This window comes from Hibiscus syriacus, unplaced genomic scaffold, assembly GCF_006381635.1.
Source record: "Hibiscus syriacus cultivar Baekdansim isolate YM2019G1 unplaced genomic scaffold, ASM638163v2 tig00110502_pilon, whole genome shotgun sequence".
In the NCBI taxonomy this organism is placed as follows: domain Eukaryota; kingdom Viridiplantae; phylum Streptophyta; class Magnoliopsida; order Malvales; family Malvaceae; genus Hibiscus; species Hibiscus syriacus.
Window position 1 is genome coordinate 499669 of NW_024062763.1, and position 16239 is coordinate 515907.

Genomic DNA, 16239 nt, shown 5'->3' on the forward strand with positions numbered 1-16239 from the left:
TCAGGTAAGAAATAAGGTATCCGATCAACCTATTTGTTTTTAAATAAATGATCGATGGCGACTCCTAATCCATTTTTCTTAAGTTGAAGCCCAATTCCGAGACCACCCGAAAGACGGTTCCGACAGCTTGGCGACTCCACTGGGGACCGGTAGGTGAGTCAGGCTAAGGTAATTTCCAGTTGTCTTTTTAATGAAAAGGGAAGTTTAAATTTTAAGGTAACATTTCGATCCTTATTGCTTACTTTTGATTATATTTTCGAGTAAATAGTTGTACTAACCATTTTCTAATGATTTCAGCCTCCTAAACTTGTTTTTTCATCTAAGGATCTATACCCGAGCTCCGAACCTGTTTTAAGTGGGGGTGAAAGCGATGCCTTCGTGTGGATTTATTCACCGTATGGGCCTAGCAAGTAACCTTCGGGATTCATATACCTTATGCCTTCGTGTGAATTTATTCTCCGTATGGGCATAAGGGAATGTTTCCTCCCGAGTTTAACTTAGTCCACACAAGCTTGTAATGGGCTTAGGACTAAGGGTCTGGCAAACCCAAGAGGGCATCAACAATGAGAACTTGGGTACCATTTTTAGAACCTAAACCGGGAGACTATGGAGAGTTAGAGCCTACCCCGAAACCATATTTCAAACTTTAGGATATTTTTACCTTAACCATGTTGTTTGTTTGTCTTTATATTTTTCTTCCTTTATTTCATCATTTATATTTCTTTTATTATTTTTACTAACTTTTTGCTTTCGTGTTTGTCTTTTTCTATTATTGATCCATTGAAAGCGTGTTCGTTAAACGTAAATAATTTGCATTAATGAACAAAGGGGTTATAATACAAGAGATGAAAAGCACACAAGTCCAGTTCAAAAGGGTTCAGGATTTACACCGAGCACACCAAAAGTCAACCTTTTGAGTTGGAAAAAATTTTTAGGGGCATAAAAGAAGAAGGTTACTGACTTGGAGAGTCATTTCGATGACCATGAGAATGAGATGGCCAAACCCTAGCTGAGTTGGATGACGCTGCTGATAAATTCAAGAAACAAGCAAACGAACTTCATAATGGAGGGATCCAATGGTGTTTCCATTAAGGAACATGCTCAACAGAGAGTGAAAGCGGGTGATGCAGTCATTTGAGACTTTTGGGGCAAGCAACTCGTCACTTGCACGGCTTATCCCGAGGAGCCGGAATAGTTCGACAGGGCATTCGACCAGCGACAGAAAAAGGTTGTAGACGAATCAACCAGTCCAAATTTGTTCGGGATCTATACCATCAAAATGTTTTTGTCTCTTAAAAATGTAACACTTTTTTCCCCAATAAGGATTATTTATAATAACAGGCACATTTTTTGGATCAATGCCTCGAACATTTCATGCATTCTTGCATATTCTGCATTATTTTTATTTTTTTCTGTTTTTTCATTTCATCCACATTAACTAATAAGAGATGTCTCAAAAAAAGGGAACAAACAAGCTTTGAAAGAAAATTAAAGATTACCTGAAGCGTGTCTGAAGATCCACAACGATGAATGAGATACTAGCGCGTGTTAGTAAGATCTAGAAAATTCAAGAGCAACTCCTAAAAACCCAACGAGAGATGATTGATCAAACAAGAAGATTTCATGATGAATCCAAAGAACAGATGACCAAGTTAATGGATATGATAAATGTTGTGATCCATGGAGAGTAGCCACTAGTGGATCCCATTTTGGATGTGACTACGAATGCTGGTGCTGCAACTGAAGGGATAATGACCAGAGGACCTGTTAAGGAGCCAGAAATTTTAGGTCCGCCCCAAAAAGCAAATATAGAAGGTTCCACTGGGCCAACCATGGAGGAGGAGCTTTCCCTTGTGAGAAATAAACTTCACTCAAAGAAGAGGGTCATAGAATATTACCGAATTTTGACCAAGAAAGTCAAGAAGGATTAACCTCTCATGATTAGAGGTTTTACCCCTTTTCAATCATCAAGTCAGGACACTCAAGTTCTATCTATAAAGCCATTGTCAAGTAGTCCACGTCACGGGGACTATATGAGAAGAAAAATAGAGTGTAGGGTTTTCAGTTCCCTCCCTTTCACTTTTTGCTTGAAAATTTTCGTTCAGAAATGCTCACAGCCAGATTGATTACACCGGGATATATCCAGCCACAGTGGCCCCCGAATGAGAAATGAACCTACACGGAGATTCCTTGGGTAAACCAGGATGGAACCCCAGTTCGTTCAACTAAGGTTCCTAGCAACCCGGAGGATCCTTTAGAACAAGCAATCATCAATTCAACAGAGAATACATGCGAAGAACATATGAGGAAAAATAATGAAAAAGTAAATTTAAGTAGAAGGGCCTCCGTGAATGTAATCCGAGACTAGCCCGTGCGTTTGAGAATGGATGGGGTAGATGTAACCAAGAAGACATCTCAAACTGCTTTAACAGAAGATTCGTGCAAGAAAACCTAAGGCGCAAGAGGATTGGAAAGGAAATCCGAGTAAAAGAGCTTCCATGGATGTAATCCGAGACTGGCCCATGGGTTTAAGAATTAGTGGGGCATACGCAGCTTCGAAGACACCTCAAACACCTATATCAAATTTCCTGAAGGCAAGAGGGATTCTGGGCAGCTCAGGAGACTTGAGGAATATTAAGCCAATCACAGCTGCAATATGCGTTCAAGATCTTACCAAAACTATCACCACCGAGGAAAATCATTTTGAATCTAAATTTTGGCTCAATTTCCAGCAACCAAGAAAGGAAATGCTGATATATCGCAAGGAAGTGGGATCTTCCCAAAAAGCTACTTCGGAGGAAGTAGAAATTGATGCGACTGAAGGTACATCAAAAAAGAGCCCCAGCCAGTGAAACAAATGAGGAGTGGGGAGCCAATGTAGATGAAAGCCCTAATCCAACTAGTGGGGCACCCAAATAAGGCCTTATTCTATTTCGTGGCATCCTGTTTGATTTTTTTTTTCGAATTTTCTCATATGTGAAACTTATTTTTGAACTTTCTTTTTGGATATTTAAAATAATTTATGTTGAATGTTGAACCAAATTTACAACTTGAAATTCTTTGAATATCAACTGAATAAAAAACTATCTAAAAGATCAGAGTTACAGATCTTTGATAAAATGACATGATCAAATAACGACACTGGGTTTTACCCAAAAGATGCGCTTGAACACCATACCATTCTCTTTTAAGAATCGATATAACCCTCTCATTTCATAAGGAAATGAACAAGTGACTTGGTATTATATATACATAGGAGCGGACAACATGGGGCATCTCTTGTGTATGACATTACTATACTTGTATTGAGGACGTTCAGTGATGATAATGATCTTCACAGATGTAATAGTTGAGTAAGCAAATCTAGTTTAGGTCAGTTGTTTGGAAATTGAACTCTAAAGATGAGATTCATTGACTTTCAAAAACACCTAGACTATAACAGGTTCTTCTTGACAAACTTAAGAAATTGGACCAGTGTACCCATATTATAATATTATATATAAAATAAAGCTTGAGTTGTCCCTCTAAAGCAATTGGTTACACGCCCCGACTTTATGGATAAGATTCAACTAGCTTGATAAAGGTGATTATAATATACAATAAAGCATGAGTTGTCCCTCTAGAGCAATTGGTTAAACGCCCCGATTTTATGGATTCAGCTAGCCAGACAATGGTAAATTTAAATAATGAGTTTTGGTAAAAATGGACTAAGGGAGTTAAGGAACACCTGTTATAGTCAATTTCACATGAGCACTCAAGAATTTCATTTTTAGACTGATATTTCTGCACTACCTTTGTTAGATGAGCTTATAGAACTTGAAAAAATGGAAGATTTTAGAGAATTGAAATAGAGGGTCTAGTAATTGATAATGCTAGTTGCGTCATTTTGTCTGCATCCAATTAAAATGCCATGCCAAAGGAAAAACATGTTGTAATAACCGAAAAATGACATTTTTTTATGCCTGAAACCTTAGGTCAACCTAAAGCCAACTCATCAACTTGAATGTTTGTTAAAGAGCTATAACTCTGATAGCATTAAAAGAGCTATTGATTCCTTTGATATTCTTTAAACTTATGTTTATGATTTGATTCGATTGCGAGCCTGAATTAAGAGGTAATGTTCTAAAGAATTCTTCTATTTTCATATCTTTTTCCTTCCTAAGTAAGAGAAAGAAAAAAAATATTTTCAAACAGGACAATCTCAAATATGGAAGGTCCTGGAATGTGCTCAGGCTCATTTTGCCTCTATGGAAGAAATAGCGAGCATTTCATAAGACAATCAGTCCAAGAGATCAGATAGAACTTGTGACATTACCAATAACCCGATAAGAAAATGGGACATAGTCAATTCCAATGACAAGACCAGCAGACAAAAATGAGGTTCCATCCAAGAGATAAAACAGAATTAATTCATGTTGCATACATCTTAGACATACCTAAGAGCATCGCATTTATCAGTTTTAGAATACATAATTTTTTTGCAGCTTGTTGAGTCAAGTTTCAACTTCAAGATGAAAGATACTCGATTCAAAAGCGTATTCAAAAGTTGATCGACCTCACATCAAAGGGGCAACTGTCAGACGAAAAAGCAACTCTCCAAGTCTCGTTCAGAGTCAATTTCAACTTCAAAACGAAGGATATTAAACTCAAAGCGATACAATTTGTTTGAAATTGGATTTTAATTTCACGACGAAGGATATCCAATTCAAAGCTCAACTTCACGACGAAGGGGCTTCTCAATTTCATTTAGAGCCAAATTCAACTTTACGACGAAGGATATTGGACTCGAAACAATACAAACTTGGATTTCAACTTCACGATGAAGGATATTGAAGTCAAGGCTCAACTTCACGACGAAGGGGCCATCCACGATTTCAACTCCACGACAGAGGATATCGTGCCCACAAATCCACGATTTCAACTTAACGGCGAAGGATATCATGCCTATCTACACAAGATTGGATTTCAACTTCATGACGAAGGATATCCAATTCAAAGCTCAACTTCACGACGAAGGGGCTTCCAGTTTCATTCAGAGCCAATTTCAACTTCACGGTGAATGATATTGGACTCGAAGCAACATTCATTGGATTTCAACTTCACGATGAATGATATCTAATTCCACGGCTCAACTTCACAACGAAGGGGTCATCCACGGATTCAACTTCACGACGAAGGGAATCGTGCACACAAGCATATTATATATTGGATTTCAACTTCACAATGAAGGATATCCAATTCAAGGATGGAGTGTCTGTCAATAAACTTTCCAGTTTCAGAGCCAACTTCAACTCCACGGTAAAGGATATTGGACTCGAAACAACACAACAAGTGTGGATTTAAACTTCACAAAGAATGACGTCCAATTAAAAGCTCAATTTCACAGCGAATTATCCATCTACGATTTCAACTTCACGAAGAAGGATATTGTGCCCGATGAAGTGATTTAGCATCACAACAAACATGCCATCCAGAGATTTGGCATCTTTAAGTCAACGATTAGAGCTTCTGAAAGAATTTCTTTAACATGTAGGAACAAGCAGATTATAGATCGCCTTTGAGATTGTTTCTCTCGAAACAAGGGGTCGTCTCTCTTGAGACTAATTTACTCAAAACAAAGTTTTGTCTCTTTTGAGACAGTTTCCATTGAAACAAAATCTTTGAATATGTTTTCCTTGAAACAAATTTCTTCTCCCTTGAGATAGTTTCTTTAGAACTAAGTTTTGTCTCTCTTGAGACAGTTTCTCTTGAAACAAATTGTCTCTCTTGAGACAGTTTCCCTTGAAACAAATTTTGTCTCTCTTGAGACAGTTTCCCTTGAAACAAAATCTTTGAATATGTTTTACATTAAACAAATTTCGTCTCCCTTGAGACAGTTTCTTTTGGAACTAAATTTTGTCTCTCTTGAAACAAATTTTGTCTTTGTCTCTCATGAGACAGTTTCTCTTGAAACAAATTTTGTCTCTCTTGAGACGGTTTCACTTGAAACAAAATCTTTGAATATGTTTTACATTAAACAAATTTTGTCTCCCTTGAGACAGTTTCTTTTGGAACTAAGTTTTGTCTCTCTTGAGATAGTTTCTCTTTAAACAAATTTTGTCTTTGTCTCTCTTGAGACAGTTTCTCTTGAAACAAATTTTGTCTCTCTTGAGACAGTTTCCCTTGAAACACCAACCTTTGAATATGTTACTCTTGGAACAAAATTTTGCCTCTCTGGAGACAATTTCTCTTGAAACACAAAAAAACCTTTGAAATCGTTTCTCCTGAAACATAAAAAAACCTTTAAAAATGTTTCTCTTGAAACACAAAGACCTTCGAGTTCGACTACGCTCATCTTCGAGGGCACACCATTTGTAATATCTTAAGGCAAGAAGGGCTATTTGCCAACAAAAGACATTCGAGTTTGATTACACTCAGCTTAGAGGCAAATCAAATTTACAGCATAGCTCAAGGCAAGAAGGGCTATCTGTCAATAAAATTGTCGAGTTCGATTCCATTCAGCTCGATAGCACCTCAATCACACTATTGTCCGGCTACAATCAAGGTTTTCAAGTCTTGAAGAAGACCTGGGTTAACCGTGCCTTAGTGACAAGAAACTGTTTTCTGGCAACATAGCTTCAGTCGAGAAAAGCTATCTGTCAACGAAGACTTTTCGAGTTCGATTTCATTCAGCTCGAGTTCCTGTCAACCATATGTTGGAGTCAAGAAACTATTTATCAGTCGAATTTTTGAACCAAGGTCTTTAAGTCGAGAAGAAGACCGAAGTGGACTACAATTTGGCAACGAGAAGCTACGTTCCAATTCAAGTTTCGAACTACGACTTCAATTCCACATCATTCCAAGATGAACTCAACTTCGCGACGGAGGAGCCATCCGCAACTCAATAACAGGGAGTCATTTCATACTTCAATTCAGATTGACAAATTATTCTTAATATCGGATTCTAACTCTACGATAGAGGATATTCGATATGACCAAAATTTTATCTTTTAATCTTTGCTCTATTGTCGTTACACGAAAATGAGCAAAGAGGGGCAGTTGAAGACACTTAATTTCGCCCTATTAAATTAATATTATTATATACTATTATGGATTATAATGTATATATATACATTGTTTTTGTTTACAGACCCAAGTTACAAAACCTAGCAGAAACCTAAACCAAATGAAGCCCAACAGCAGCCCGTTACACCACAGACCAACAAGCCCACACGCAGCAGATTAGGATTTCTGGAAACCCTAACCCCATCTCATACAAACCATCACCGCAAGCTTCCCCGCCGAAGATCACGCCTCCCTCATTTCATGGAGCCAACGTCCCCATCAACAACACTAACGACGTGCACATGTGGGACATAAAAACAACCAAGGAACGAATTTCAGTTCAAGCGGGACTCTCATCAACCAACAAGCTGAGTTTCACTCAGAATCAAATGCTAAAAATAGGGCATTTTCTTTTATTATAAATAGATGAACACATACGAATATCACATAAGATTACACAAGCAAATACGCGAAAGAAATAGCGAGAATCGACGCAAATCTATTGTAAACATCGAAGGAGAAATAAATAAAGGTATATATATTTTTACCTTTGTTTTGATTGGCTCCCTTGCGCATGTCGTTATTGTCGTGTTTTTAAACCACAAAATACCGATGAACGAAAGGGCTCGGTCGAGGTTTTCTCTCGTAGATCTAGCCCCCGAGGCACATTTTTTATAAAAATCGTTTTGATTTTTAGAACCAATATTTAAAAAGGTTTTCGAGTTTTGAAAAAAATAATAAAAAAAAATTTTTTTGCCGCCAATCAATGGCGAGACGACGCAGAGGCCAATTTCTGGGAACCATGGCCCTTGTTCATCCTGTTGATGAACAAACCAGAGAACAAACCAAAGGGGGGCGTTCGTGTTTTGAGAAGAGAGAAACGAAGGAAAGTTAAAAAAATTTAACTTTTATACTATAACCCGAACCTACCCTTGACCCGAGCGGATCCCCCAACGTTTTTTAAGGCCCTCATTTTGATCCAAAATTCAATTTTCACGTGAAATTTTCATTCTAATTTGGCCCCAAATTTGAACCTTCTTTCAATTTGACCCTTATTATTATATATTTATAGTTAATTTTTTATTTTATTATATTTTCTGTCTTAGTTATTTTTATTTATATCATATATATTGTTCTTTTTATTTCTTTTTTTTTATTTTCCTATTGTTTTTATTATTATTATTATTATTATTATTACCATATATTTTATCATTATTATCGCATATATTTTATTATTACCTTTATTATATTTTCATATATATTCCATTTTTTTATTTTTTATTTTTATTCGGTGTCTTTTTTTCCCTTATTATTTTTCTTTTGACATTTTGTTCTCATGCGTAATTATTTTATTTATTTATTTACTTATTTTTCCTTTTTCTTTGACTTTGTCTTGTTTGCATTTATTTATTATTTTTGTCTCATTCTTGGCATTGTTATCGTCATTTTCTTCTTTTTATTTATTTCTTTATTATCTTTATTATTTTTATTTATTTATTGTTATTATTTTTTCTATACTTTCCTTATTTCATTTGTTTTCCATTTTACTTTTGGTGTTTTATTTGCATTTTTCGCCTAATACGTTTCTTGACTGCTTAAAGGTACACATTTAAATCGATCTAAGGTAAGTAATTAAGATCATTATTTTTACCTTTTAATTTAAATTTACAATTTTCTTAATTAAAGACAATTGAAAATTACGTAGTACCGAAAGTGCAGTTCAATGGTGTTAACCCTTTCTTGACTGTAACCGACTCCCGAATCCGACACATCTTTGGTAAGACGCAGATCAGGTAATAAATAAGGTATACAGTCAACCTATTTGTTTTTAAATAAATGATCAGTGGCGACTCCTAATCCATTTTCTGAAGTCGAAGCCCAATTTCTGGCTCACCCGAAAGACGGTTCTGACTGTTTGTGACTATTAGGGATGGGGAAAAAACCTGAACCCAACAGGGAAAACCGAAAACCGAATTAAACGGGGATGGGGGAAAATTGTTTATGCTAAACGGGGACGGGGACGGGGATGGGGAAAAACCGTTTATGTTAAACGGGGACGGGGACGAGTTTGGTAAACCCCGCCCCGATTATCCGATTACCGGCCCGATACCCGACTCGATAAATATTAAAAATAATTATTATATATATATATATATTAATAAATTTAATTTAAATTAATAATATATATAATATTTATATATTTAATTTAAATATATATACCCGGCCCGATAACCGTTTATGGTAAACGGGGATACCCGTTTCCCCGCGGTTTTCTCCAATTACCCGATGGGAATCCCCATTTAAATCCCCGCGGTTTAAACGAGTATGGGTTTTTTAAATGGGGACGGGGACGGGAGGACTAATACCCGGCCCGTTGCCATCCCTAGTGACTATTCCTCTTAATAATCTTGTTTCAAGGTTTGAAAATGAATTTTTTTTAGAGTGCAATGTAGTGATTTTTAAATACATGTAAGCCACATCTCCCATATGCTTTTTGTTCATAGTTATAAGATTAACTCTAAAAATACAATTATACAATGTATTCACATTGTAGTGAATATAACATTACTATGTTTAATTAATTTAATAAGAACATACAATTAATTTAATTATAATGCTTAACCTAAAATATATTATTATTTAGATAAATTTTATTAAATTATCCTTATTACATACAATTATTTAATATGTATTAATCTTAATTAGTATGATACAATCACTTGTCGAAAGATTCCTCCTCCCTTGCACGTATGTATAAATAATTCAAAGAGATGCAAAGATAAATGTGAAGAACAAAAAGCTGGAATAGCTTAGATGGTTAGAGCATGTGGCTGTTAACCACAAGGTTGGAGGTTCAAGACCTCCTTCTAGGTTTGATTATTTTTTGCAACTTCTAATTAACCTTTTAATTTCAATCTGTTACGCCGGGCTTATAGTTATTATACAATTTGTCAAAAGAGAACCAATGGCTTATTAGCACAGCTGGTTAGAGCGTCGTGCTATCCGAAACCTGCATGGGACAATCTTAACATTTTTCACATTTTTTTCCAAACGGCGTCAATTATATGTTAATGTTTCTCCTGATGAGGGAATCAATGTGGTGGGTGAAATAAAAGAGGCAATGGTTCAACTAACGAAGCAGGTGGGAGTGAAGATCATCTGATGGGAAAAAAAGGTGTAACCGGAACCGGCAGACCATTTGTTTTGCCTGCTGGAAGATGCATCAGGAGACCAAGTTCATCCAAAACCTGCCAATGATGCATCAATGGGGACAAGGGAGGATCAATAGTAATTTATCTTGACTAGTTTGAAATCCATTCAACTCTTTTACTGCTGTTTCTGCAGTGTAGATAGAGCAGGAAAGTCTTTTACTGCTTTCAGGCTGCATAGGAAAGCCATTTGCCCTTTATTGGTAACTGCAACACCTTTATTATTCTTACAGCCTACTGCTTTCCTTATAAAAATGCATACATATTTGCACATTAACTACATGAATATCAAGACTTGTACAATTTTAAGCTTTGTGTTTTGTTCTCATTGGACTTAAGCCGACCTTGTTTATACATGAACAATAACATGTTTATTAATGGTTTTGGTTAAGGGTGTGTGTTTTTTTTAAAGTTATTCTAATGTATGCATCCCATAGCTGTGTACTAAGTTTGACGACACCAAAATAGATTTTTTTTGGACACTATATTCGTTGAGAGGACCTTCACTGCAAAAGATTTAGTGGTGTAACAGTCCAACGTTCCAAATAATGTTAAGAATTCCCAACCAATCCAAAGCGACGATAACAATAATCATACTTCTTTTGAAACATGTAGTGCAATCATGCACTTATGGAGATCCACACAAATAAAATAGAACGATAATGCAACACTTGCGTTATCAGGAATACACCTTTACTGAGATGAGAAATCTGACAAAAAAATTACGGAATTAGATGACTATCAAGGTCAACAATGATGCTAAAACCAAAGTACCAAATAAACCATATTATTATAATAAAAGCTAAATTTGAATTTTTCTCTAATAATTTTACAGAAACATACAGGTAATCTTTTGAATTTGGGAACCATACGGATCAATTGAACGAGAGATGTCAAATCTAGTCGATACTTGATCAGACGAAACACAATTTCTTTTGTAAAATACATTTCTAAATCAATTCAATAAATGAAGTTTATTAAGCATATTAAAATATTGAAGTTATAATTGAGTGTCTTGGAATGTAATTTACACCAAGTATAATTACAACATAAATATTCCAACTATTGAAGCTTAAAATTAAATATATTGATGCTCGATCTAATTCAATTAACAAAATATCTTATACAAATTAAATATAAATTACATATTGAAATATAATAACCCACTAATAAAAACTTATATAAATTTAATTATTTGATTCTCTAGTATATAATTTTGAAATTAAATTTGTAATTTTTACATGAAATTATTTTATTGTTTATTTTTCTCCTATATTTAATCTTAATTGAAACTTCAGACTTTTCATTTATTAGGTTCATGACTATTTCTCTTAATAATCTTGTTTCGATGTTTGAACATGGATTTCGTAGTGTAATATAGTTATTTTTAAACACATGTAAGCCACATCTACCATATGCTTTTGGTTCATAGAAATAAGATTAGAACATTTTTAGTGCAATAATCAGGAAAAATAGATAGTGGTTGGAAATAAAAGCAAGTAGCTGGAATAGCTCAGTTGGTTAGAGCGTGTGGCTGTTAACCACAAGGTCGGAAGTTCAAGCCCTCCTTCTAGCGTTCATATATTTTGCAACTTCTAATTAACCTTTTAATTTCAATCTGTTACCCCAGGCGCATAGTTATTACAGAATTCGTGAAAATGGGAAAGAATGGCCTATTAGCTCGGTTAGGTTCGAAACCTGCATGGGCAAATCTTATTCTTTTGTACAATTTGTTTTTGCAAACGGCGTCACTACTTGTATATGTTTGAAATCCATTCAACTCTTTTACTGATGTTTCTGCAGTGTAGATAAGAGCAGGAAATTCTTTTACTGCTTTCAGCCTGCTTAAGCAAAGCCATATGCCCTTTATTGATAACCTTTATTATTCTTACACTCTACTGCTTTCCTTTTAGGAATGCGTACATGTCTGCTCATTAACTACATGAATATCAAGACTTTTAAGCTTGTTTCTCCTCTCTTGTGTTTTGTTCTCATTGAACTTAAGCCTACCTTGTTTATACATGAACATGTTTATTAATAGTTTTGGTTAAGGGTGTGTGTGTGTTTTTTTTAAGTTATTCTATGTATCCCAATTTTTAGGGACGAAGCCATGTAGTCCCTTGGGGGTCACTGCCCCCAAAACTTTTTTTACCATTAAAAAATAGAGGGATAATTATCTATTTAGGTCTGTAAATTTTGATTTATTTTGATTTTGTTCCCCCATTTTCTATTATTAATTATATTTTACCCCTTGAACTAAAATGCTAGCTTGTCCTGCTAATTTTGACAACACCAAAATAGATTTTGTATTACTACACTACATTCGTTGAGAGGAGGTTCATTGCAAAAGATTAAGTGGTGTAACAGTCCAACGTTCCAAATAATGTTAAGAATTCCCAACCAATCCAACGCAACAATAACAATAATCATACTTCTTTTGAAACATGTAGTGCAATCATCCACTTATGGAGATCTAAACAAATAAAATAGAACGATAATGTAACACTTATGTTATCAGGAATACACCTTTACTGAGATGAGAAATCTGACAAAATTTTTTTTACGGAATTAGATGACTATCAAGGTCAACAATGATGCTAGAACCAAAGTACCAAATAAGCCATAATATTATAATAAAAACTAAATTTGATTTTTCTCTAATAATTTTACAGAACATACGGGTAATCTTTTGAATCTGGGAACCCTACGGATCAATTGAACAAGAGATGTCAAATCTAGTCGATCAGACAAAACACAATTTCCTTTGTAAAATACATTTCTAAATCAATTCAATAAATGAAGTCTATTAAGCATATTAAAATATTGAAGTTATAAATGCATGTTGGGGTCAACATATTCAGAATTGTAGGTCAGAATTTGACAAAACAAACTACAAAAACAGATTTAACATGTCGAAAAATATCAGGTTAAGGTTAACGAAAAAAAATTTACGTTGATCAAAGTCAAAGGTCAACGGTCAACTTGGATTGACTCAGCTCAACTCAAATTAGTTGGACTCAGCTAGACCGATTCAGTTTAGGTATGATCTATTTAAGTTATCATTCAATCCATGCCAAGGGTTTTCGAACTTAATGTAGTGGGATAAGCAAATTGGCCCAACAAGCTATCTGATTCTAAGTCCAACTGAAGTGGGCACGGGTACGAGTACAAACACTGGTCAGGTACATGTTGGTTTCCAAACGATGTATGAGGCCCATGTGTATAGGTGTGGCTATGTTTTCGACTGGCCTAGTAACGCAAATAGTTAGGGGTTTTTTTAGGGTTTCTTTCCCCAATACACCAAGTGAGTTAATTAATTAGGGTATTAGGGCGGCCCAATTTTAAATTTGGGAATTATGGCAAATGCTATAGTGTATAGGGATGAGTTCCCTCGGATATTATTTTTACATGGTTCCTAAGTATTGGCCCCATGTAGGCCATTATTTTATTATCATTAATATGACTCGTCACCACGAGGTGACGAGTTCGGCCAGAATTTTGAACCAACTTGTCATTTATAGTCGTTGAGGCTAAGGTTGTAAATAGAGGTTTGGGATTTTAGTTTTTCACTAAACCCTATATTAAAAAAATTGCAAACAAAGCTTACGTTTTGTGAAAATCCGAAAAAATGGCTACTCGAGAAGAAATGTTGCACATGGATAACATCCATATTTCGTCGATCCAACTCTGACCGGAAGAATAATGGAGTATTTGTAGGCGTAGGATGACATATGGAGAGTCGCATTAGCGGATATTGATATATCTACAACAATATGGTCTATTTACAACCATATATGTATGTGGCTTCAAGCTTTACCATGCGTTGATTGAGGATCATATCTTATATGGTCAAAAAATTAGCGGGTGAGTGGGATTATATCCTATATGGCTTTAAGCTGTACCCGGTTTATTTCCAGCAATTCAGTTAATGGGATGCATCGTAATACACTCAAGCATCTTCAATAGAACATGTGGTTGCAGTTGAGTGGGATCGTATCCTATATGGTCAATAAAGTAACATCCAAGTCGAATCAGTCAGGGCAATGATGGCATCAAATATCATAAGACCATCACTGTATTTCAAAGATGGATCTCAGAGTGTGTTAAGTACACCTTCTTGGCAATTTGAAGATGATGACGACGATGACGATCAAGGTCTATGACTCTGGCGTACTCGACAAGCCCCGCGCCATTATAATTCAACAACTCCTCGGCATCGTCAAGAACTTAGAAAATACAGATAATTTTTCTTTGTAATTTTTCTATAAACAATTTATTTTTTACAATTATTTATTTACTTTGTATTTTTAAAATATAAATAAATTTATTTTTTACAATTTAACTTTTTTAAAATTTTATCCGGACGAACTCGTCACCTCAAGGTGACAAGTCATATTAATGATAAAAAAATAATGACCCATGTGTGACCCATTACTTAGAGACCATTTAAAAATAATATCCAAGGGAACTTGTCACCTCGAGGTGACTAGTTCCTTGTACAATGTAGCATTTACAATATTTCCTAAAATAAAAATTAGGTCATCCTAATAACCTAATTAATTAACCTGCTTACGGTATTGGGCCAAAAAGCTTATTTTTAGGGAGTGATTGGGTGCCTATCATTTGATTATTTTATCCATCTAGTATTTCTTAAATTAAAAATTGGGTCGTCCTAATAACCTAATTAATTAACCCACATACGATTGTTGGTTTCATTTTTTTCTTCTAAAAAATTTAATGTCGAAGAGTGCAACACAAACGAGTTCCACTTCCTTACTTTGGACGAAGAAAGTTTATGTAACCCCCTAGACCCGATATATGCGTCACGACCAGATCTAACGGATTACAATAAAAATTTTCCAAAGACATTCTTCGATAACTAAAAATCCAACTTATAATTAAACATATATAAAAATATAATTAATAACATCAAAATTCAAATTCAGTAAATTAAAGTCATAAAAATAAAATATTTTGAAATCAATATCGAGGCAAATCTAACATCATTAACAGAAAGCAGTATTTTCAAAACATAGGCACATGTCACCCAAATTAAATGCAACTCGGAAGATTAAACATTACAACAAAAAGTCACTGTACAAATGTGTAAATCTTCCAAGTGCCAGGTACGGATCGCCTATCCAAAAAGTATATGAAAAAAAGAAAATTGGGGGAGTGAGCTAGAGAGCTCAGTGTGTTCCAACAGTGCAGAAATAAAACATACAGTTAGGTTTTTAAAATTAGTTCAGGTCATAGTAATTAAAATATAGTAGAGTTTTTGGTTTAACATTCCATAATCGTCCTCCAACCGAACAACATATACAGTTCCCCAGAATTGTATAACCTAAAGGATTACCTAGGGGCCTGAGAGCCTACCTAAGAAAGTTCTCGGGACCTCAGAGCCTACCCAAGGGTCGCCTTAGATCCTTAAGGAACTACCAGTCGGTGCTGAACCTATAAAAAGAATTACCAACATTAATTGATCCTGCGAGAGTCTTAATACCAGATCAAAAAGTACCCCGAATAAAAATATTTTTCAGATCGTAACTAGAGGTAAATGTGAATTAGAGTTTAGACAAATAATCAATTCAGTAAAACAATAACCAGATATCATAAGTAAAGCAATCATGCTTTAAATTACGGTAAATCATGAATCATGCTTCAAATTATGTAAATTATACAGTAGTCAAATCAGTTCAAACATTATATTTCAAATCAGAGAAAACAATCATGTGCACATGATATTTCAAACATATATTTAAAATAGGTATATGGCACATAAGGAACACAGCTCGCAAAAATATTAGTCCGGAAGATCTAACGAGCACAGGCTTCGTTACGCTATTCTGCTGAACAAGAACCTAGATTATATCAGAACAGAGTTATAAATTGGAATAATATTCTAAACAGAATATCTAATAGGGTTATAGAACTATACGAGTATTCACGAGCTCTCACAGACGAGTGGATCGGGAGGAATCGGGTC

General features: G+C 35.0%; 1 non-coding gene across 1 annotated transcript; it reads left to right on the top strand.

The window, feature by feature from the left end:
* Nucleotides 1–11755: 11755 nt before the first annotated feature.
* On the top strand, nucleotides 11756–11829 carry TRNAN-GUU. The gene has a single exon. It is a non-coding gene; the product is annotated as a tRNA-Asn (tRNA).
* Nucleotides 11830–16239: the final 4410 nt, after the last annotated feature.